Below are 26,375 nucleotides of genomic sequence, written 5' to 3' on the forward strand. Positions count from 1 at the left end.
AGTTCTTTCATATTTATGTTCGTCCCCCTATCCTCTCTTTCTTGACTTTTCCCTATCCTGTCTTTGTATCTTTTACTTCTTCTCTTCTTTCTCACACACATACACACACGTACTTCATGTCCGTGTGCTATTTCCAAAGTTAAAACGGAGCAAGAGCCTGATATACCTGGTCTGGAAAATTCTAATTAACTGGGAACTTCGGCGTCGTGTTTTTCGTGCTCTGGAGATAATAACTCCAGTCCTGACCATGTCTGACAGAAGTGCTGTTTGAACAGAAGGGAATAAGTGAAATCTCTTTTTATATTCTGTGTTACCGAGTCTTAGTCGAATTACCGGGCCACTACGGGTTTGAATCCTCGACCCAGTGGTGCTCTAAAACGTAACCAACATCATCCGACTAACGCGATGACCCGTTTGAAGTCTAGCGTGTTCATTCTATCTGTGAGAATTACGTTATTTCCGCAAGAGAGAAAATCGATGCTGGATATTCGGAACAGATACATCTTTGGAAAAAACTAGAAAATGGTAAAATCTTTGGAAACAAAACAAAATTTTATTTATACTAGTTCGACACAAAATGTGTTTCCATTCTATAATTCTACGTGTTTTATTCACGTTGAAATTTGGAACATGCTACATGTATGAGGAACATATATTTTTCCTTTCGAACATTTGTAACTTTTCATTACGATACAGTTTGGACTTTTAATATAATATATTATTGATAGAAATATAGCATTCAAATAGTACTCATTCAATTTTCTCTATCTTTCTTTATTTTTCTTTTCATTTCGTTTTTTTAAATTTTTGTTCATTTGCATTAGTGGTCTGAAATGGAGAATATGACCAACGCTACCTACTGGGTTTATTGGAATGTATTTTGGATCAGTACTTACAATGAACACTACCGAATTTGCAATCGAACCACGCGGAAACAAAGCATGTGTTAAACTTTTATTATTATCCTAGATGTGTTTTGGAGATCTACAGTTCTACTGGAAATTGAGTATGCTATCCTTTGTGAAAGTGACTTAACGAATGTTTAAAACATCTATATATTCGAATAGTTCTGAAAAATATATAGAAACAAACGTTATTTCTATATTACTGTTGGATTTCTGGAAACGGAACTTTGTAATGTAAGGTTGTTTTCTTACTACGTTTAAATTCCACATTTTTATCTGTTCTTCCTTTTAGCTCCCTTCTCTCCTCTTCATTCTCTCTCTCTCTTTGCCTCATTTCTGAATCACTGTGTAATAGACATCCATTGGTTTCAATTTTTCATTGTGTATGTTTCAGTTTCTCCCTACAACAACTTATGAATCTTGTTTCGTCTCGGTTTTGTTATTTCATTTTATCGATACTAACACATGTAGTTTGAAATTAGAATTACACTCATGTTGTTAGGTAATTTTAGTATGGGAGAGAAGAAAGGAGGAGAGACAGGTGGTCTGTTTATCAGACACGGTTATGGGATATGAAAATGTATATTGAGTAGCCTTACTGCACGGCGTTTGCTGTCGCAATTTTTTTTGATGCGGAGTGTACCACAGAACAAGAAAACTGAGAGTAGCTTTGAACATACAAGATCTTCAGAATTTTGGCGCTAGATGTCAAGTAAATGTTTCCTTTTCGATGAGAATCCAAGTAAGTTTTTTTTTTTTAAATCGCCCACCACGCACGAAAGGCCGGGCTTCCATCCCGATCTAAACTTAGACTTCGTTCAGTCGCGTTAAAAGGTACTTCGAGTTCTAGTCGGTCTTGTAAAGTGTTAAATTAAAAAATCAGTACTAGTGGATTTAGTTGTGTTGCTGATCTTGATGTTTAACTAGAGTCTTGACTATAATTAGGCAGGAGTTAACCATTTTATTCGTTAGGCAGTTCTAGTATCTAAAATTTCCCTTCTTTATTAAGTGTTCAGTAGACAGATGCTGGAATTGAATCGTTGAACAAAATAAGGAGCACTACAACTCAGTGGCAGTGCGCTCACCTCTGTGCAACGGGTACCGTGTTCGATCGCGAGCCATGTAAGTTTGTGATTGATCACATCTTATCCGTAGATCTTCTCGGGGTTCTTCCTTTCCTCCCGCTTTCTCATGCCACTTATCATTACATAATTGTTCTCTTCAGTTATCAATCTTCTAAGTGCTACGGGGTATAAACATGGGACGAAAATCTGGATTTCGTGGCCCCGGTTAGCGTAGTCGCTAACGCTTTCGCCTTCGGTGCGAGTGGTTCCGGGTTCGATTCCCGGTGGGGTCTAAAACGTGTAAAAAGATCTCAGGCCAGCCACTCTGAATGAGGTTTTCCTGGGTTTTCCTCATTCACACCAGGCAAATGCCAGGGTGGTACCTAACTTATAGGTCCCAGGCCGATTCCTTCCTTCCCTTTCCCCGGATAGTGTGCTCTCCGAGGGACGTCATCCCTCAAATGTGACGGGATAGCATGGCCATAGATGACGAAAAGACCAGAAATCACAATCCCCTGAAAATCTAGATTTCTTTATTTCATTTCATTTCACAAACAAGCATTTCATTCGTTAGGAACATATGTATTATTTGCTTATACAGTTACAGTTGTAGACTTATTTATTTATTATTCGAAGTTTGAAAATTGTATAGAATCGTTCTATAATAATAATAATAATAATCCATTATTGTTTTATTTACAGGTTTCAGGAGTAAAATGGAAACGGTATCCCACTCTAAATAATATTCTCAAGGGCCATCGTAGAGGGGAGCTCACTGTGTTAACAGGACCTACAGACAGCGGGAAAACCACATTCATGAGCGAGTACTCCCTTGATTTATGTATGCAAGGAGTAAGTAATTTGTTGCTGACTTTACCTTAATAACTATTAGTTGATAACTAGTGGTTAGCTTTCTTCTCAGTCGGAATCATCTGGATTGAAATCCCTCTGATAGCCATCTTAATAGGTTTTCTTCAGGTCCACCAGGCAAATACCAGAGTAATACCTTTAAATGTAAGCCTTCCTGTTCATTTTATTTTCTATTGTTGGTTCTTAATTATTATCAAGTAAATTAGCGTCGTATTTTGTATTTGGAAGTCGGTTATACAGGGTCGACAATATTTGGGAGATGATTCCTGATACCAAGATAAAATAAAAAAGTATAGACGAACCTGGGTGCACAAATGCTTCCTTTCGGAGTTATAGGCTACCGAAAACATGAAAAAATGAACTTTAAAGGTCCATAGGGACCTACCGTAATCGGGTCAAGACTTCACTTAGGAACTAGTATCTGCCCTATCGAAATATCCGTGTTTCAGAATCTTGCGGTACCTCCGCAACAATTTTTATGGAGGTAGTTGGTGAGCACTTCAAATTATATGCACGTAGCGAAACTCCCTCTATAAAAATTGTTACGTGAATACCTTAGAATTCTGAAATATGCATTTTTGGATACCACACATACTAGTCCTTAAGTAATATCTTGACCCAACTACGATAGGTCCTATAGTATTGTAGTTATGAACCTTTAGAGTTCATTTTTTTCATGTTTTCTGCAGCCCAAAACTCCGAAAGGAAGGATTTGTGCGCCCAGGTTGGTCTGTACTTTTTGTCTTATCTTAGTATCAGGAATCTGCTCTCAAATTTTATCGATGTCTTTTTGAAACACCCTGTATAAGGTAAATTTACTTGCTTATTGTATTTAGGCGTGGGAGACCCGGGTTCGATTCCCGGCGGGAGCTCATGTGGTTCGGATTTTACGTTAATCAGTAGGTCCACATCTCATATAGCATCGCTGCTGAACGGGACGTTAAACTCAAAATCAACTCAACTTATTGTATTTAAAGACAAAAATTGACTCATTTTAAATTAAATTATTAAAGAGATATGTGAAACTCTTACTTCGTTGATTGCGGCTATCCTCAAGTCTTTTTTCAGTTTTAGAACCAATGAACCGAAAGTGTAAAATATGTTTATATGCTGATTCGATCTTAACATGAATTAATCTGGTGAACAAGTGCTGATATGTTGTATATAGGTTGGCTAGAAATGGATAAGAGTGTCACTGTCCTGTTAGTGTTATGAAAGCAAGTAATTATTCTTGTTTATATACTGAGTAACTGTTGAAATCATTAGTTACGGAGTGATTGTCAAATTGACTAGTGAATAAATAAGTTTATTTATAATTGATTTTATGAAAAAGTACAACTCTTATTTAAAAATCATACAAGGCCATATAATCAAAAATGAAACGAAATCTTTTAGTTTAACGTCCCACGATTATGCACTTTACCGTAATGAATACGATGAATAAAGCAATTGAATGATGATGGATGAATTGGTGGAATGAGAAGATAGTTGGAAAAGGGAGTAGCCTGAGAAAACCCTAGGCATGGCGTTTTGTCTTACTTGGTCGGAAATCGAACCACGGACCTCATTCACAAGAGGTAAGCGTTCTACCACTGAGTCACCGTGCCCTCCCCCCCAGCCACATAATAAATGACTAAAACTGTACAGGGAAACTCTTACAGATGCAATTATTGAAGTAAGGGTTTCATTTTCTTCTACTATTGATGTAGCTGGTGAACAATTCAGATCACGTGGACTATATTATAAGTCTAAGTGGTTAAGCAAATGGCTGATCAGGAAGCGGATTGAGTTGTGTAATGATTAATTCACCGGCACCACATGTGCATCTTTCACTACACATGTGCATCTGCATCTTTCACTACTTAACTCTCTCATTACCAAGCTTTCCGACCTTTATTTGACAAAGTGGGGTATTTTGACTACCCCAATACAATTCTGTGATTGAGTGTAAGATTTGTTTTTGGATTCTGTTATTTTCAATGAGTAGCTTTATTTAGCATTGAAATACAGTTATAAATTATTAAAAATATTTAAATTGATCATAGGTGCAAAGTACAATAAATTTTATATGATTCACAAGAGAAATTCAGTATTGAGCACCTGTAAAATATTTTTTTTTTTTTTTTTTTTTTTTTTTTTACATTTTTGCACATTTCATTCACGTACATTTTTGCATGACATGCACTTTGACATTACAGCAGAAAAGACGCTTGTAAAATGTCCATAAGTTCGACCAGCCGCAGTAAGAATTGCAAATGTAGCCTACACTTCAGTTGTACTTACATCCCTCCATGTCATTTGTTCGGACGAATAAGCTACATTCCAAATAGAAATTTCTCTTTTTGCTTCCGTGTTCCTTTTCTCAACAATAACGCTTACAACTTCTGGTGAAATAAATTACAAAAATGACTGTTGTTTTCCCATCATTCATTGGTCCAGGTGTTATATTCAAAATGTTGTAAAGTCGGCGCCGCCCAACTTTTGGTAGTTGACTAGAAAATTCTAGCCCAGTCCTAGATACAAACACATCTTCAATGTCTTCAACTTCTTCCTCTACTTGCTTACGTGAATGTCCATTGTCTTCTGATATTTCATCTTCAAATTCATCCACTGCTGTGATTCATTCAATTCATTGACAATGTCCCACTCATTTCAATGTCACTCAAATCAGAATTGTCTAGATTTTCCATTATCCCCACCAGGGTGCGAAATCCTGGGGGGATGAGGGGGAATTCCCCCTAACTTACTGCTTTTTGGAAAATATTCCCCCCACCGCAGTTACTGGGGGAAGAGATTATGAAGGTATTTGTCAGAAGACATACATATTTCTTGAAAATGTAACGTTAGTTTCCCTACAAAATACTTTCAAAGGTACACTACCCCATTAATACAAGTTCAACACACTTATCAATATAATTGCAAATATTTCAGTAGGAAAAGTATAATGAAAATCATCGAAGTGCAGTTAGCGTTAAGCAAAATTAAAAATGCAGTGAATAATTAAACTGTGCTTTGATCTGGCAACTCTGAAAACAAAATAGAGATGAGATCCGAAGTAACTTCTTTTTTGACTTTTTCAGGGTTGCCAACCATACGATAATTTATCGTGATCTACGATAATTTAAGCCTTAATACGATATACGATAATGCCCTTGCGATAATAGGTGAATATACGATAATTTTAGAACGTACACTTTTTAGCAGTTTTTTAATGTGTAAATAAATTGTAAGTGTGCATTAAAGAATTATAAAACACACATTTTTAAGTCATTCTCACCAAAATAAATCAATAACGATTTGAGAATTGGTAACCCTGCATCCATCACATTTACGTGGAGAGGGCAATATTGTTTGTTCATGATAGATGGCTCTATTATTCGCTCACGTGAATGTTAGCGCCTTTTTTTTTTTGGATGTGAAACACAAAGAAGTTAGAATCGTTCTGTGGCAAGTGAAATTACGTATCGCGTAATTATTTTGCGTAGTTAAGTATTGCGTAAACTCGTAAAAGCTATGGAAAGTGATCCTGAAGGGCCGTCTACTCCACAAAAGAAACTAAAGGCACGGGGTGAGTTGAAACTTAAACATGTAAAGCAAAAATTCCGGAAAGACTGGTTAAGTGATTCTGTGTTCAAAGGCTGGTTAGAGCCTGTTAGTGATAATGTGTATAAAGCTCGGTGTAAAGTTTGTAGAATCGAGTTTACTGCTGAGTTGACTGTAGTGAAAATCCATGCTAAAGGAAAAAAACATTTAAGTGCAGTGAAACGTGTAGGGTTTGCCCAAAAGAAACTAGATTTTTCCTCATCCACGTCTACCTCTCACACCTTGGATACAGAAGGTAAGCGAGCTGAAATAATGCTATGTGGTTTTTTTAGCCGAACATAATATCTCTATGAACACGGCAAATCATTTAACGGATGTAATTAAAAGTGCGTTCCCTGATTCTAAAATAGCTAGCAAGATTCAATTAGGTAGAACTAAGGCAACGGGTGTGATCAAAAATGTCATTAGTAAATGTCATTTCAAGGAATTAAATGATATCTTACAGAAACAAAAATTCAGTTTAATAATCGATGAGTCTACAGATATTTCGACTACAAAAAATATGTGTGTTTGTGTGAGATATTTCGATGAAAATAGCGCGAAAATACAAACAAAATTTTGGCAACTATTACAAATTTATTGTGATAAAAATATGGAAGCTGCACATGAAGGTGCCACTGCAAATCGTCTGTATGAGCTCCTATATAATGCTCTAATAAATAGTAATATCCCATTTGAAAATGTAATAGGTTTCGCATCCGATGGATGCAACACAATGATGGGAAAAGATAATTCTGTTTCAAGTAGGCTACATAAGGACTTCCCTGGCATTTTTATACAAAAATGTATATGTCATTCGTTGCATCTGTGTGCAAGCGAGGCGTGTAAACAATTGCCAAGAATCTGCGAAGATTTAGCAAGGGACACTCATACGTTCTTCAAACATAGTTCGAAAAGAATTGCGCAGTTTGTTGAGTTCCAAGAGTTCTGTGACATCGAACCTCACAAAATATTACGACCGTCACAGACAAGGTGGCTGTCATTGTTAAGTGTTGTTAAACGATTGTTAGAACAGTGGAATGCATTGAGGTTATTCTTTACCTCAAAGTGGGAAGAAGAAAGACTGTATGCCGCTGAGCAGTTAGCTAACTCTTTTAATGATAATTTTGTGCGTTTCTACTTCATATTTCTTGAATGGATTTTGCCAAAATTTGTGCAGCTGAATCAGTACTTTCAAAGCGAAAAGTTGGTGATTTACGCCCTGCATGAAAAAGTGTGCAGAACATACAAAGAAATACTGCTCTGCTACATGTTTTCTAATTATGTTAACAGAACTGACCTTGCACTTATAGACCCTACGGACTCGAGTCAATTTCTGCCGTACACTCAAATGTACCTAGGTGTGGGTGTTTTGGATTTCATGAGTCGAAATGAAAATATTGCAGACAAATCCAAAATAACAGATTTCTACTATAGAGTGCAGCAGTTTCTTAAAGTTTGTTGCTGTGAAATAATAAAAAAAACGATATGATTTTGGTAATCCTGTTTTGCAAAGTTTACATTGGCTAACAACTGAAGTAGCATTATCAAAAAGTGAAACAAGACCACCAACATTTGTTCCACTCTTGAGAGCGGTACAGAGAGTTACCCCGAAAAATAATAATGTTGTACAATTAATAGACGATCAGTGGAGAGCACTACCTTACGCGGTGTTTCCGGAAGATCTGCGTTCTAAGGAAGTAGACAAATTTTGGGCTTTCATAAAAAATGCTAAAGGTCCCCACGGAAATCACGAATTTTTAGAATTGGGAAGGGTTGTATTGGACATGTTAGCTTTGCCACATACTAGTGCTGATTGTGAGCGTGTGTTTTCAAAAATGAACTTAATAAAAACACCATTACGGAACAAACTGCAGTCAAGTACAGTTAGTGATATAATGCTCGCTGCCCAATGTGTACAAAACTGCGTCGAGTTTGAACCCAGTGGATTGATGATCGCATCGATGAATAAATCCAACATATATGGAGGTACAAATAAGGATAAAAAAGATGATAAGGACCGTGACACCGATGTGGAGTTCGAAACGGAAGATTACTAGGTAAGTTTATTATATATTATTGCTATTATTAGTAGTATTATACTTGTTTATACAATTATCACGCCTATGACGAATATACGATAATTTTTTGTAATATACGATAATTTTAAGGCCGAAAATCGATAATTTTGTTCTCCGAGGTTGGCAACGCTGGACTTTTTACTACTAAGGTGATCATACTTGAGTGCGGTGTTATTGACTTCTTGAATGCAACAAAAATAAAACGTAGGAAGAGTGCTATGAATGATGTAATTACAAAATACTTCAACGTTAATTCTGAGTCAGACAATAAAGTTCGCAAACTAAATAGTAACAATTCACATGTTGCTAATAATGGGCCACTATTCGCGAACAAAAATAGTGACGAATGCAGTAGTGGTGAAACGGGTGAAGCTGGAAAGAAGTGTTTTAGTGCAAATGTGATGGAAGCTTCTAAAGTGCATTTGTCAGAGAGTTTGTGTGATGGAAGCGATAACAAGTAAAATGAACCAAAATGTAACATTGTTAGAAGAAAGTCAACCACCCATAGACTGGAAAAGTTTTCAGATTTCGTAGAAACAAGATAGATCCTGACTTGTTTTCGAAATGAAAGCAGGACAGGAGGTGATGATGTATAATGCTTGTAAACTGCATGCTTCTTTCGTGTGTAAAAACAATAAGATTAAAACTGCCAATAATGACTTGCTGTGGTCATCGAAAGGTGATTCTCATGGTCAGTAAAATAAAAAACAAAATTTGGATACCGTATAGACATGAACTAAGTTCAGTTCATCGGTTGTGCTTAGACGCAGAAGTTACTCGTCAGAAAAAGGCACTGGAAAAATGATCAGAAACAGAAAGGGAAACGTGTCTGAGAAAGCAAGAACAGCAAATGGATGTAATGGCAAAAGTATTTCGTACTGTATATACTAGTGCAAAGCGAGGTTGGAGTTTCAGGGATCACCCAGAACTGATTAAATTACAACGTGCAAATGGTTTAGACATAGGAACTCACCTTCATACAGACAAAAGTGCTGCTTTGGTAACATGTTTCAATGCAGACCAGCTACACAAGAAATTGGTAACATTTTTGAAGTCTGCTGATTGCTTCTCTATATCCGTTGATGAGTCTACAGATCGATTCTCTGAAAATTATTTGATCCTGTATATGACTTACGTGAATGAGAGTAATATCGCTCGAAGCTGTTTTCATAAAATTGTACGCATCGAGAAAGCAGACGCAAAAGCAATAGAACGAAGATCATTGAAGTTTTCGCAAAGGATGACATTGATTCTGATATCATTAAAGAAACGCCTGTGGGTCTTGGATAAGATGGCGCATCGGTTTTCATAGGTAAGCACGATGGAGTTGCTGCTCGTATTAGAAGAAAGTTTGCTCCCCACTTAGCCAGTATTCATTGCGTGGCTCATGAGCTTGATTTAGTAACAGAAAAAGTTTTTGGAGTCGTGAACGCAGTACACCACTTCGAAAATCTGCTTTATGTACTTTAAGTCTTCAGTAAGCCTGTTTCATTTGTTCGCCTCGAAAACATTGCCAAAGTTCATTGACGGGAAAGATTTTTTGAAAGTAAAGGAACTGTTTCCAATCCGTCGGATTTCCAGTGAAAAAGATGTGCAATTAGCAGCATATAGAGACTGTTCATCCATAATTGATTATTTGTCTTCTGCCAAAGTGAGAAAAGAGTCAAGTGAACAAAATTTGAAGGTTTGTACCGTAAGCTAACTTAAGATAAACCTTACTTATTTTAGGGTTGCTTTTAGACATTACACATATATTAACTACGGCCAGTACAACAATGCAAATATATATATAATATCGAGAAATAGAAACTCAGCTACATACTATGTGCACAGCTCCCACTGAAATGAAAGAAAATAATGATGTTTATCTCACGAATTGCAAAAAAGTATCTGTGTTATTGTGTTGACAGTGACTCGACATCATTTCAATTCGAGCGAGTAAGATGACAAATCTTACAACGGGTTTTAAATGAACTACGAAGATGATTTCCAGCAGATGAACTGATTTCCTACTTCAAAGTATTTGATGAAACTTCAAGTTCAAAAAAACTTAACCCAAAGTACGGCAATTCCGATGTCTATAAGGCTGCTGAATTATTGGGTATAGATCAATCTATAGCTGTTACGAAGAATAAAATCAATTTCACTGTCGACTGCAGAGTGTGAGCGTGGTTTCAGTGTTGCATATGACTTGAAAAGCCATGAAAGAAATCGATTAACAATAGATACATTAGAAGCCTTAAGGCTGCAGACTACTAAATATTTTTGAAAAACTAATATTTTTTCTTTTGCCCGTTTTTCGTAAGTGGAAAGAGATAATAAAATGTAACTTACCACAATAATAGATAATATTATTCTACACCCGAAAATACGAATCGGAAGGGTTTTCAGTGTTGCCACCCATAGAAATTACAGTGTGACCAGAATTTGCATTACTCAAAAATCTAGGTAAAGTCAGCGACTAGTAAAATGAACTCAACGGTAATTGATGACTTATCATGCTGTCTATATTACTTGTTTACTACTTTTTAAATAATATTTCTGTTTATTTTATAAACCTTACATAAATTATTACAAAATAAATAGAAACATTATTTAAAAAGTAGTAAACAAGGAACATAGACAGCATGATAAGTCATCAATTACCGTTTGTAACGTGTGCACGTTCCAAGTTAAAAAAAAAAAAGAAAATGAATTGCAATAAATCATGGACTTAAAATAATAAATAACAGAAATGGAAAATAATGAAAAATCTAAGGACATTCAAGTTACGTTGAAATGGTCGTTTAAATGAAAATTTAAAAATGTTATTCTTTTTTTACTTTTTAAGATTGTGAAAATAGCTTCTTTTGCTGAGTTGTTTCTTCGAAGTAAAGGTGTGTTGTAAACAACTGCTCTGGAAGCAATGAAGCATACGCGTGATGACATAGTTGTCGGTTGCGCTGATCTGGCCTTGGTGGGTGGGCGGAGTCTTCCCTCCCTACCAGGCTTCGTTCATGCGAGCGAGCGACGGCTGAGTCATTACGCATGGAAAAACATAGAAGTGAAGTTGTCTTCTCGGCTGCATTTGTGCCTGTAGTGCGAATTGTGTGATATTGAGTTTAAAGGGATTTGACTTTACGAGTTAAAAAGTTTCTATTACGGAATCTATAATATTAATTTTGATACTAAATCGGAGGTTAATTGTCTTTAATATGCTTAAATCAGATGGGTTAGTTTCCTAGCTTAAATAATTCGTGACTGAAAGTAAAAAAAAAAAAAAAAAAGGGCTGTGATTCAATGTTCTTACTACTTTAGTAGGTTTAAAAAAAAAAGAGAGGAATAAAAATTTAGTAGTGAATATCCGTTTAATATGCGAGTTAAATACACTAAAATTAGCTGGTAACTTAATTTTTGTAGGAGAATTGTGCCTAATTGGAGTACTTGGGAGGGGAGTTCAGACCCTTTGACCAAACTAAAACTAGCTTGTAAAATTCGGTTAAAACAGATAGTTATGTCGCTTTGTCACTTAACTAACTACGGTAGATAACCTGTTTGACTATCATAAATTTAACTTTAAACAGTAGTAATTTTGTTTAGAATTGATAAAATTGTGATGAATTATTGTAGTAATACTCAGTCTAATGCAGGTTATAAAACTTATAATTTCAAGAATTAATTGATCTTTATAAAATGGTTTGAATTAATACCTGAATTTAAAGTGTATAATATTCTATTGCGGTAAAATTCAGTAATTAAAATCCGGAAGTTTGAAGTAAATTATAAAGGGAGAGCTCTGAATTGTAGCTATAATTCCTAGCTTAAAGTTTCAAATATATTTTTTTTAAATCCAATTAACTTTCTGATTCTAGAATGAGCTTGTAATTAAATCGTGAATTTTTGCAATTAATATTCTGTTGGGGAAAATTGGGACTCATTCATTTTTGTATGGCAGTTGGTTTTTAAGTAGAGAAAGTCAAATTCCAATCCATGGTGGTGATGTGGAGTCTCTGGATAAAGGCGTAAGAATGTTTTTTTTATATTAGATATTTGAATCTGGTGAGTATTACAGAGTATTTAATATTACTGGTTACGGTTGAGTAGAGTAGTGGTAGAGTAAGTTTTGGTAGAATTTCATCTTACTCATTACCCAATTGCGTTAATAGTATTATAAAAGTAAACGTAATAGATTGCTGTCTGGTTGAAATAAGTAAAATATAAATTAAAATAAACTAAAACCGATTAGAGTCAAATCATCAATCTCATTTTCCGGGTGATTAAAATTATAGATTACGGAAGAATTAAAATTGGACTCACAAAAAATTATACTTTATTCCTTCTAGAGCAGTCTGTAGTGTTTTTCAAGAAGCTATTGTAATTAAAGATTTGATGATATTAAGTTTGCTTCAATCCAGAGTTACGACCATTTTCTATATTTTTTATCTGTGATAATTTTCTTAATTTATTAAATTCAAGAGATATATTTAGTTAATTTTCATCGAAAGGTTTTGATTGGAAAAATTGTATATAGAAGTCTCAATAATTATTAAAAGTCTTGAATTGAAAATAAAATTTTATTTCTACCTGAATAATTCAATCAGTGTTTGAAAGAGACGGGTAATGTTAAATGGAAGAGGCGAAATAGTTTATTTTTGTGGGGGTTTACAGGTGCAGCTGAGAGGTACTGCTTCGGCTGAAGTCACTCGCACTTTAAATAATCCAACCAAAGAATATCTTTTTTTTGCTTTATTGCGAATTATGGTTGTAGTAAAGTGTGATAGCGATAAATGTGACAAAAAGTTTTTCCATGCGTAATCACTCCCTTAATATTTTTGTTGAAGGAATTATTAATTGGACGGGGAGTTTAGAGAATTAAATGCTGGTTGAAATTAGTAGATTTGTTTTCAAGAATTTAGTAAATTGAAATTTCTCAAGTAACGTAATTAAAATAATTAAGTTTTGATAGTTTCGTAATGTTGGATGTCCTTAGAGAGAAAAATTAAAATAATGTTTGGATTTGACTAGTATAAATGAGGATTGACATCGTTTATAGGTTGCATTTAATACATGTTTAGGTCAATGTCATTCGAACTTGAGTTTGAGGTGTTATTAAAGCTATTTAAATGCAACTTTGATTATTTGAGTATTCTAATAGGTTAATAGTAATGCTATTCAGTTACACAGAACAGCTGTAATAAATTGAGTAGTCAGTGTGAAATTGACTTAAATCCTGAAAGTGAAGAAATTAGATTTAATTTGCGGAAAACTTTAATGAATGGTTTTGGAGTATTAGCGTACGATCCTGAGTGAGTGCGTGCATTCTCAAAAAAAAAAAAAAAAAAAAACAGCGCCCAAATTCAGATTTCATAATATCGTAATCGTATTAAGATACAATTGGATTATTTAAAGGTTGTTGTTGAGTGACACCATTCAGCTAATGCTATCCAACATCGAAAGAATAAATTGTGTTTAATAAAGAATTTTCACAAACCTTTTGGAAACTTATGATTTGTAATTTGTGTATTTGTGCAATGTTTAGATGAATTATAAGAATTTGGATGTGTAGTGGGTTGTTTACTTTTGAGAGTAGATCATATAGTAGTGGTTCTGGTGTAGATTTCTTAAAGTTGTCATATTTCAATGAACCTTATTTTGTATAATTTCTATATTTGTTTGTTATATTTGCCTTTTGCGATCAACATGTCATACTCAGATTTATCGGAAGGTACGGCTTATATGAGTCTAGAAGATATTCCTGAATATTCGGTGGTTGAAATAAGAGATATTAATGATCCACGTTTAAGACAATTACCTGACGATGAAGTGATAGCACGAATTAATGCTTATAGGGTAGAATCATCATCAAGTTCTAGTAGTAGCGCATTAAATCATTTAGAATTTAATGAAAGCGAAGGGTTTTTGCGAAATATGGCGGAAACTTCGTATGAATTGGTATATCCGAGTACTGTACGAGATCAAACGAGTGGAGCGACTTCTGACGTAACTAGTAATAGGCCAACTGATGTAAGTGAATTCAGAAGTATGAAATTTTCGGAGTTAAGGATTCATGAGGATAATAATGATGCAATTTTAGGAAAATTAAATACTATTCGTCATGGTACGTCTGAGGATCGTAAATATTCAGTTCAACCTAACTTTGTAGAAAAACTTAAGCAAAGACCAAATAAAATTGAACCTAGAGATGTTCAAGAAATATTGGGTGCTTTATCTGATTCCAAAATTAGCGATACAGAATTAAGATCTAGAATAGACTTGAAAGAGCCTAGTAGAGTGGTAAGTGCTGCTAAGTCAGGAAATAGGATGCCAGATTCTTTTGTGTGTGATAAGGTAAAACTTGAGAAAACTGAAGCTAGTAAGCTGGAACAACGTAATAGTTCTAGGGAATTTTTGAATCGAATGCCAAATATGAATAATATGGGGTCAGTTAATCCGTACTTAGAATTTTGGTCCGGAAATTTAAATCAAACTGAAACTTTGAAAATAAAAGGGGAAAAAGCCGAAACTTGTCCTTGTTTGGCATGTAATAAAGAAGGTGTTCGAAATAGAGGAGGTAGCCCTTTAACATATTCTAATCTTTTGGGTCATCAGAACGAAATTGATTCTGGGATGGAAAATAATTTGAAGAAAAAATATGATATTAAAGGTAAATATGGAAATTTAGGTGACACTAAGAAAACATCTCAGTTAAGATGTTTAAATTGTAATCAAGTAAATGATTATCAAAATAATGTTAGGGTTGGAAACTCTTCTGAATCAATGAATATGTATATAGATAAGTACATTTTTAATCAAATAAGTAAAATTGTTGATAAAAGACTGGCTCGTTTCAGCGTCATTGACGGCTCAAATGGTTTTCAAGTTTTCGAACTTTTATTAACGATTAATGATCTCATTTTTCATTATAATTTTCCGTTGAGAATGCTGCTATATTCTGTTTCAGTTAAAACTACTGGTCGCTTATATACAGAAATTATGAATGGCATTGGTAGTCAACTGTCTTGGATTGAATTAAGACATCGTCTGGTTTTCAAGTTTATTTCTATGATATTACGTAGTCATTTGGTGAATACCCGAGTTTATAAGATAATGCAAGCAAATGAAGGCATATTGGATTATATTGATAGAGTGTTTAATGCTGCTAAGGTTTTAGAAGTAGGACATTCTGAAACGGACATTATTCAAATTTTATGTCATGGTATGAACCCGGAGTATAGGTTCAAGTGTTTTGGATACATGATGCCGAGATCAATTGAAGAAATGAGACAATTAGTTGATAATTTCGATCGGTATAAGGCATCTAAAAAGGAATTTGCTGAGCTTAGTGCTATTAAAAATAAAAATGCTAGACCTTTTGCTGCTATTAATATTCAACCCACTATGTCCAGAAATTCTAAGGCTACATATAATGGTAGATCTAAATATAATCCCAGCAATTGTAATAATATTAATGCTGTTAAGCATGAGGGAAAGAATAATACATGTTTTGGTAATGATGGTAAGAATTTTGGAAGGCATGATACAGTTGGGAAAAAATATTTTTCTGAAAGGGGAAATAAAGACTTCAAGTATGTGAATAATACACTGGATAAACATAATAATGGTAATGAAAAGCGTATTAGTAATGGTGGAAATTATTATCGATCTTCGAAAGATCCGGTTAGTGGTTCAATCGGCGGTCGGACTTTGAAAATTCCTTCAAGTGATTCGAATGCCTCAGCAGCTTTTGTATTGGGTGATATTGGACGTAATTTAGTTGCTGTTTGTGTCGACAGTGGAGCTAGTTTGTGTTTGGTGTCCTCAGACTTGGTTAATAAATTAGGAAACTTTATAATTAAGCGGAAAGACATTGAACCAGTCAAATTTAATTCTATGATGGGTCAAAGTGTATCCCAACCTATGGATGTTACTATGCCGTTACGAATGGGAGGTCTTAAATTCGAAATTGATCTGGTGGTGGTTAGTGGTCTACCATGTGACATCATTTTAGGCACTCCATTTTTACAACGTTCGAAGGCTGTCTTGGACATTGGTAACCATATGCTGAGATTTCTTGAATTGAAGAGGTATGTTCCCTTGCGGAGTAATGAGGTGGTGCGAGAAATTATTAACAAATCTAAGGTTGAGTTGTCATCAGGCAATGAACAGGTTGTTAATCCGGTGTGGATTTATTTGATTGATAATCACGATACCTCGTTATCTAATAAAGGTACTGGGTGTGAAGGAATATCTGGGACATCGCCGCTTGTGTCAGACTTTAAAAACTTACCATCTAAACAGGCAGTTTATGTTCATGGCAGTCCTGAACTGATTGATGCAGCAGTACAGTGTAATTTGTTAGCTGAAACTAGGGAGGTTGGTTTGCAGTGCGATATTTTTTGGGAAGAGGAAGAGCAATACTCATCGGGAATTAATGAATATATTTTAACAGAACAAACTCATAATTCTATTGATCAGTGTGGCGGACTTAATTCAAATTTAAATTCCAATATTTCGGAAGTTTGTGGTAAGACTGGGGACCGTAATAGAAAAGATGAGATCAAGCGTGAAGATCCGTGTAATGAAACCGATAATAATTGGACTGAGTCATTTGAAGAAGAGTTTGGACGAAGGTTTCAGAATTTGAAAAGACAGTTAGGGATGGATAGTTCAAGTGATATAGTCATCCAAGGTGAAGAAATTCAATCCGAAGGTATTGAAAACAAGGAAATGAAGAAAAAGGAAGAAAATTTGGAAGTTATGGAAAATGATGATTATTGGTTGGATCCTGACTCGGAGTCTTTTGTTAGATCGATAAAGGAGGAGTATAAAGATGTGATTAATAATCGGGTTGGATGCTTAAAAAATTATAAATGTCATTTGTATCTTAGAGAACAGAAATACTTTAATGATAAGCCGTTTCCAATTCCTAGAGAAAAGAGAAAAATTTTTGAAGATGTTATTAAGGATTTAGTTGAACAAGATGTTTTAGTTGAATGTGATCATTCTAGTTATGGGAGTTCTTGTTTTATAGTTAAGAACAAGGATGGTTCATATAGGCTTGTAGCGAATTATGTAAAATTAAATAGTTTGTTGGCTGACTATGTTTTTCCGACTCCACATATGGAAGAGTGCATAGGTAATTTATCTGGATGCCCTTTTATAAGCTCCTTTGATTTAAAGAAGGCTTATTTCCAGTTGCAGGTGGACGAGAAAAGTAGAGAACTAACCACTATAGTGACCCCTATAGGTATTTATCAATATAAAAAATTACCAGCTGGTATTAAGATAGGTTCAAGCATTTTAGCTAAATGCATGAAGGAGGTGCTAGGAGATCTTGAACAGTATGGGGTATTTTGTTATTTTGATGACATATTGATAGCAAATAAAACTCGTAAGGAGCATGAGAGAGCTATACGAATGGTGTTGGAGAGACTTAGGGAAAATGGTCTTACTATTTCTCCAGATAAGTCTTTCTTTTTTAAAAAGAGAATTAAGTATCTGGGGTTTATAGTTGATAAGGATAATGTCTGTATGGATCCTAAAAGAGTTGAAGCTATTAAAAAACTTCCACCTCCCAAAACTAGGAAGGCTGTTCAAAAATATTGCGGAATGTTAAATTTTTATGCTCGTTTCATACCAGGTTTTCAAGAATTAATTGCTCCGATTTCTGAACTGAGATCTACAACAAAAAAATTTGAATGGGGTGAGGAGCAAAATAAGGCCTTTGAGGAAATTAAGAAAATGTTTAGTGAACATGTGATATTAAAAACACCAGACATAAATAAGCGGTTCTTAGTCCATGTAGATGGGTCTAGTGTCGGTCTTGGAGGGGTAGTGTCACAAGTTGATGAGACAGGAGAGATCAGACCTGTTGGGTTTTATTCCCGGAAATTAAGTGAAGCAGATCGTCACAGATCTATTTATGAAATAGAGTTTTTGAGTTTAGTTAAAACCATTGTTAGGTTTAAACATTATTTATTTAAGGAATTTGACATATACACTGATAACAGAGCGCTTACTTGGGTTATTAATAATTCTAGAAGGCTTCTTAAATATGGCTCATTAATAGAACAGTTATCTCAGTTTAGCTTTAAAATCCATCATATTAGAACTACTGATAATAAAATAGCTGATTTCCTTTCTAGGACCTATGATGTTATGAATTATGAAATTAAATGCGATCTTAGTGATAGGGAAAATAAGGAACATCTTGTTATGGTGAATTTATGGAAATTGCCCTTTATTAGTGAACCATTGGCAGAATTGCAAAGAAAGGATCCTGAACTTAAGAATATAATAGATCAAATTGAAGAAGGTAGAGAAATTCCGAATTTTGAAATAAAAAAGGGATTTTTGTTAAAAAGAACTAAGGCCAGGGTAAATGAATTAAAAATTGTTGTCCCTAAAGATCTAAGGAAGAACATAGTGGAGTATTATCACCTTGAATATCTAACAGGTGGACATTCGGGAATTTATAGAACTTTGCATAAAATAATGAAAAAGTTTACATGGGAAGGGCTAGTTGACTACGTGAAAGAGTATGTTAAAAGCTGCCCAGAGTGTCAAAAGGCCAAACCCTCAAATCAGAGGAAAATGGGTAGATTAGGATCGCAGGTAGTTGAGAGACCTAATGCTAATTGGATGGTGGATATCATAGGGCCCTTGCCGTTGAGTGATGGTTTCTCATATGTACTAATAGTTGTAGATAATGCAACTCGTTTTTGTATGCTTGAAAAGCTGAGACGTTTATCTTCTAAGAATATTTGTGATAAATTATATGATCTTTTTACTAAATTTGGATTTATTGAAAGTTTGTCGAGTGATAACGCTTCTGTATTCTCCTCTGATTACTTTAGGAAATTTTTGTTCAGTGTTGGGGCTAAACATATTAAATTAAGCCCATATCACCCTGAAGCAAACGTAGCTGAAAGATATATCAAAACGTTGAAATACGGGCTTAAATCCTACTTTGCAGAACAGCAAAATAAGTGGAGTTCGGCTATAAAGGAGTTGCAATTTAATTTGAATCTATCTCAGCACGAGGGAATGAGATCAGTCCCTTCAGAATTGTATTTAGGTAGATCTTTAAATAGTCCGTTGGAAATAAAATGGCAAATTTGTAATGCTGATTTGCAAGGAGAAAAGTCTGAAGAGTTATGGAAAAGAGCCATGTTTAACATGAAAAATTATTGGGAAAAAAGAAAAAAATTATTTGAAAATCAAAGAAGGGAAGTAAATTTACAATTAGGAGATAAAGTTTTGGTAAAAAATCATGAAAAATCATCACTAAAAGATAAAATAACTAAAAGTTTATGTTATACGTGGATTGGTCCTTTCACTATAGTTAAATTTTTGACTTATAACTCTGTGTTATTAGAAGAAGTAGGAAATGAGCAAAATGTGAAAAGAGCACATGTAACAGATGTTAAAAAATATTGGGAGCGTAGGAATGTATAAGTTGCTTAAATTAATTTGAATTGTAATATGAAACTGAATTTGGACACTTCAAAACCATATCATTGAAGGATAGTTGAATTAGCAAGATTTAGTGGTAAGGTAGTATTAGAATTAGTTTAGGGATAGGTTAAGTTAGGTTAAATATTAGAATAAGTTTACATTTTCATTTTTATTGTCATTGTAACATTATCGTTTCTAATGTAAGGACTCTTGCAATTCAATTATGTATATGGATAATCTAAATTGAACTCTTCATTTCAGGAAGAATTGCTGTTTTATATAAGATGTGATAGCTTTTGTATATTTCAGGTTTCACTAGAGGGTTTATCACAGTAAAGTTGTCCAAATTGGTAAAATGTAAGAAGTTGGTATTGAGGCATGATCCATGTTTGTTATGGTGAAGAATGGCGAAGATTTCCAGGACAAAAAAGCTGCAGCGAATTACATCTGTGATGTGGAAATCTCACCGGAAAAGGACTTAAAGAATGGAATATAGAATATAAAAATTTTTTATGTGAATTTTTATATTTTCTGAGGCTTCGAGATTTGTAACGTGTGCACGTTCCAAGTTAAAAAAAAAAAAGAAAATGAATTGCAATAAATCATGGACTTAAAATAATAAATAACAGAAATGGAAAATAATGAAAAATCTAAGGACATTCAAGTTACGTTGAAATGGTCGTTTAAATGAAAATTTAAAAATGTTATTCTTTTTTTACTTTTTAAGATTGTGAAAATAGCTTCTTTTGCTGAGTTGTTTCTTCGAAGTAAAGGTGTGTTGTAAACAACTGCTCTGGAAGCAATGAAGCATACGCGTGATGACATAGTTGTCGGTTGCGCTGATCTGGCCTTGGTGGGTGGGCGGAGTCTTCCCTCCCTACCAGGCTTCGTTCATGCGAGCGAGCGACGGCTGAGTCATTACGCATGGAAAAACATAGAAGTGAAGTTGTCTTCTCGGCTGCATTTGTGCCTGTAGTGCGAATTGTGTGATATTGAGTTTAAAGGGATTTGACTTTACGAGTTAAAAAGTTTCTATTACGGAATCTATAATATTAATTTTGATACTAAATCGGAGGTTAATTGTCTTTAATATGCTTAAATCAGATGGGTTAGTTTCCTAGCTTAAATAATTCGTGACTGAAAGTAAAAAAAAAAAAAAAAGGGCTGTGATTCAATGTTCTTACTACTTTAGTAGGTTTAAAAAAAAAGAGAGGAATAAAAATTTAGTAGTGAATATCCGTTTAATATGCGAGTTAAATACACTAAAATTAGCTGGTAACTTAATTTTTGTAGGAGAATTGTGCCTAATTGGAGTACTTGGGAGGGGAGTTCAGACCCTTTGACCAAACTAAAACTAGCTTGTAAAATTCGGTTAAAACAGATAGTTATGTCGCTTTGTCACTTAACTAACTACGGTAGATAACCTGTTTGACTATCATAAATTTAACTTTAAACAGTAGTAATTTTGTTTAGAATTGATAAAATTGTGATGAATTATTGTAGTAATACTCAGTCTAATGCAGGTTATAAAACTTATAATTTCAAGAATTAATTGATCTTTATAAAATGGTTTGAATTAATACCTGAATTTAAAGTGTATAATATTCTATTGCGGTAAAATTCAGTAATTAAAATCCGGAAGTTTGAAGTAAATTATAAAGGGAGAGCTCTGAATTGTAGCTATAATTCCTAGCTTAAAGTTTCAAATATATTTTTTTTAAATCCAATTAACTTTCTGATTCTAGAATGAGCTTGTAATTAAATCGTGAATTTTTGCAATTAATATTCTGTTGGGGAAAATTGGGACTCATTCATTTTTGTATGGCAGTTGGTTTTTAAGTAGAGAAAGTCAAATTCCAATCCATGGTGGTGATGTGGAGTCTCTGGATAAAGGCGTAAGAATGTTTTTTTTTATATTAGATATTTGAATCTGGTGAGTATTACAGAGTATTTAATATTACTGGTTACGGTTGAGTAGAGTAGTGGTAGAGTAAGTTTTGGTAGAATTTCATCTTACTCATTACCCAATTGCGTTAATAGTATTATAAAAGTAAACGTAATAGATTGCTGTCTGGTTGAAATAAGTAAAATATAAATTAAAATAAACTAAAACCGATTAGAGTCAAATCATCAATCTCATTTTCCGGGTGATTAAAATTATAGATTACGGAAGAATTAAAATTGGACTCACAAAAAATTATACTTTATTCCTTCTAGAGCAGTCTGTAGTGTTTTTCAAGAAGCTATTGTAATTAAAGATTTGATGATATTAAGTTTGCTTCAATCCAGAGTTACGACCATTTTCTATATTTTTTATCTGTGATAATTTTCTTAATTTATTAAATTCAAGAGATATATTTAGTTAATTTTCATCGAAAGGTTTTGATTGGAAAAATTGTATATAGAAGTCTCAATAATTATTAAAAGTCTTGAATTGAAAATAAAATTTTATTTCTACCTGAATAATTCAATCAGTGTTTGAAAGAGACGGGTAATGTTAAATGGAAGAGGCGAAATAGTTTATTTTTGTGGGGGTTTACAGGTGCAGCTGAGAGGTACTGCTTCGGCTGAAGTCACTCGCACTTTAAATAATCCAACCAAAGAATATCTTTTTTTTGCTTTATTGCGAATTATGGTTGTAGTAAAGTGTGATAGCGATAAATGTGACACGTTGAGTTCATTTTTTCAGTCGCTGCCATTTTGAGTAATTCAAATTCTGGTCACACTGTAATTTCTATGGGTGGCAACACTGAAAACCCTTCCGATTCGTATTTTCGGGTGTAGAATAACATTATCTATGATTGTGGTAAGTTACATTTTATTACCTCTTTCCACTTACGAAAAACGGGCAAAAGAAAAATTATTAGTTTTTCAAAAATATTTAGTAGTCTGCCCCCTTAATGACAGTTTAAATTGTGTGGACCACCCTTGCATTTGTGGAATGCATTAAGTGTGGTACAGTCTTAGGTTGAGTTGCACCATATGGCAGACAGTAAATACACCACTATACAAAACAATGAAGATGAGTATGAACATAATTTGTTTCTATAAAGAGTACTAGCAGGTTATCGGTAGTCTCGTGTTTGTCAGATTCAACGGATAGCTGTAATTCTTATTTCTTATACAGTTTCTCATTTCAGTATTGTTCTAACTGGTAACCTACTGAATTCTAACCTAACCAGTATTGTTTTAACTTGTGGTTATATTAATAAAGGACATGAGCCAATATACACGGATTTATATTTGAACAAAAATAAAATTAAATACTTAAATGGCCGATCATTTTTAGGTGTAACACTAAATAATAACCTAGCTTGGTAGGTCACCAGTTAGAACAATACCCTTATTTCTATTTTTGATGGCTTATAAATGCAAGCTTGTAGAACACATTGAAGGTAAATAAAATAAAGCACAACGTTTTAGTTCAGAGTACACTTTCCTTGCATTGTTCAAGCTTTATTCAATACGGAATAGCATAATTGGAAATGAGTGTGTTTTGCGACAAACTGGTAAGCTTAGGTTAGCTCTTTTCCTTTCTGATAGGTTACGATTTTGTGTACAGGTATTATGCTTAAAAGTACTTCTCCCTCTCTTTGAATGAGATGATTTCGCACCCTGATCCCCACTCTAGATAGTCCTCTGGACATCCTTACTCGCAGTTGAAATCTTAACTCATGTATAATTTCAGCTCAATAGTGAACAATATATGTTGAGCTAAACAATGGATGTATAGTAAAACTCAACAGTGGAAAAGATAAATAATGAAGATGAATGAGAGAAATATTTCATAAAACTTTCATTATATATACAGTACAACACCTCAAATCCGAACCTCGGAAGTCCGAAAACCTGGCAAATCCGAACACGCTCTCAGGAGAAAAAAAAGAAATAAAAAAATAACTACAGCTGGAAAATGAAAAAAATAGATTTAATCACACAAATTTAGTTTTTTTTAAGGTTTTAACATTTTTAGACTTAATGCTTATTCAAAATCATTATCTAATTATATTCTTACAAGAAGACAGTTATAGATATGCGACAATCATTTTGGACATGAGTGTACACCCGCCAGTCAAGGTCACTGCCCTTTCGACCACTGGGTCACCCTGTCTAATCTCAGTCGTTGTTTTACCGCCAATTCAGTGACGAAATAAGTACGTAATATTATTTCCCGGGTAATCCGAACTCCCCCGAAATCCGAACAGGCTTCAGCCCCAATTAGTTCGGATTTGAGGGGATATATATATCAATGAAAACGAGTGTAAATACAATTTCAATCATTTCAGGACAAAGCCATGAAACCATAAATATGTAGCTCTTCAGATAAAATTATTATAGGAAAAATCAACTTGAGGTAGTCAGAATACCCCGCTTGGTAACGGGAGGGTAAAAGACGGAAAGGGAATTATTCATAATTTTAACATCCACTTCCATGTATTCTGTGGACATTGGATGTACAGTATTTCAAGGAAACCTCGTTCCTCTTCGTCGAATGATAATAAGTGCATATTTTACATGATTCCATTGTTATTCACATATTGATAATCCTTAAATAGGTATTTGTTGTTACAGCTGAGAAAAACTATTCAACGTTTATATGTTACTGTCTTTCTTAATATATTACTAGCTTTCTCGCGCTGTTCACACAACACAACATTCTAATATGAGTATGAGTTTCCTTTCCACTCCTTCAATATGTATGTACACTCATGTCCAAAATGATTGTCGCATATCTATAACTGTCTTCTTGTAAGAATATAATTTGATAATGATTTTGCAGGATACTTTTAATACTGATACTATGCGTATAATTAGGAAATGTATATTTGAGGTAAATTTCATAGGAAAAGAATTATATATATCAGAATTAGAATGAGTCAAACAAAATGTTGCTAAATCGACAATAAAGTATTGTTTTCGTTTTATTGTTGTTATTTATTGCTCTTTTGACATGAAATTTGTCACATACATTCTTTGCCAATTATACACATACTAACATTATAAGAAATACCGGGCGAATTCATTATCAAATTATATTCTTACAACAACATATTTATAGACATGCGACAATAATTTTGGACATGCGAGTACATGTCCCTTTACCCACTAGGGAGTGAATTTCTATAAATGGAATAATTTTTAACCTTCCTACTCCCGACGCTCGCTTGAGATTCAAGGTTAATAATTTCTTAACTAAGAAAGATATCGGATATTTTTTTTTCACAGTAAGAAAGTTCAGTATTCTGGCTAAAACTTCACGGTGGTTGGTTCATTGTCTTTTTCAGCAGCAAGGTTTATATGAGACATGGACCCACACCTTAACGTGGAATCCAAACCATATGAGCTTTTCTTGAATCTAACCAGGGTCTCCTACCAAATAGCCACGGGAGAGCCCGTTTCTCAAGTATAACAGGAAGATACACTTACAGGTATTAGCAAAGGAACTAATATGTGAATGAACAAGAATTTTAGGAATGATCCGGAAAAGTACATCAAAAGATTGCGATCTTGGGCAATAATTAGTTTTTGGATCAGGGGCCACAAAAGTTTGGAACGGCTCCTAAATCTGGTTCTACGGAATAAGCATATCATACTGAGTTAAGTGGTAGTTTGGTTTGGCTACACCGTACGTAACTCTTCAGATATGAGGCGTACAAGAAAATTTTTGATTGAAATATTTTGGATCTTTTGATTCAAAAATAGAATCGTGTTAAATACTCAGTAATTGCTGTCTGTTGAAGATAAATAAGTTTTCCTTAAAATATTTGCAGATGATTAATTATTACCAGTATTAGTCCTGAGAGAACATGGAGGTGATCGTTGACAATATATAGAGATTATTTTTTCTTTAACGATAAATGAAGCACAGTCTGTTAAATTGCTAATATATTCGTTATTTCTTTTTCCTGAAAGACAGGTCAACACTGTGGGGTAGTTTTGAAATACGAAATGCCAGGTTAGGCCGCACTATGCTCCAACAAATGGCAGGCTTTCCGCTGGAAGATCATTTGGAGAAGTATGATTATTGGGCTGACAAATTTGAACAGCTTCCGTTATATTTCGTAACTTTCCATGGACAACAATCCATCAAAGTTGTAATGGAGGTAGGTTCATTACATGTAATCAAGGGTGTAAAAAAATAAGGTTCCTTTAGTTGCGGAAAGAAATGTGTTTCAATTGTATTATATACGGACAAAGAATGCAACGCAAAATTAAATAAGGGTAATTTAGACAATAATGGGATCATATAATCAAAAAGTTTACTAACAAAAGTTAATGTTTTTAGCTTTCTTTTTTGCTCTCTCATTGTAAAATGGCTCTTCATTGTCTTCGTTTCACCTATTAATGTTTCAAATCATTACTTCCATTTGTCATTCGTTTCATACTTGACTAAATCATCCGTTTCCTTGAGGGTGAGGATATACGAGGAAGGATTG

At 34.1% G+C, this 26,375-nt stretch overlaps 1 long non-coding RNA gene across 1 annotated transcript in view; it reads left to right on the plus strand.

Annotated features, from left to right (window-relative positions):
* LOC145661945 (uncharacterized) overlaps positions 1 to 26,037 on the plus strand; it is a 102,243-nt gene extending 76,206 nt beyond the window's left edge. The window contains exons 2-3 of the long non-coding RNA XR_014126915.1: positions 2,672 to 2,821; positions 25,852 to 26,037. This is a non-coding gene — a long non-coding RNA (uncharacterized LOC145661945). The remainder of the gene's footprint in view (positions 1 to 2,671; positions 2,822 to 25,851) is intronic.
* Positions 26,038 to 26,375: the final 338 nt, after the last annotated feature.

The sequence above is a fragment of the Thermobia domestica genome, chromosome 10, assembly GCF_964235325.1.
Source record: "Thermobia domestica chromosome 10, izTheDome1.hap1.1, whole genome shotgun sequence".
NCBI classification, from domain to species: Eukaryota; Metazoa; Arthropoda; class Insecta; order Zygentoma; family Lepismatidae; genus Thermobia; species Thermobia domestica.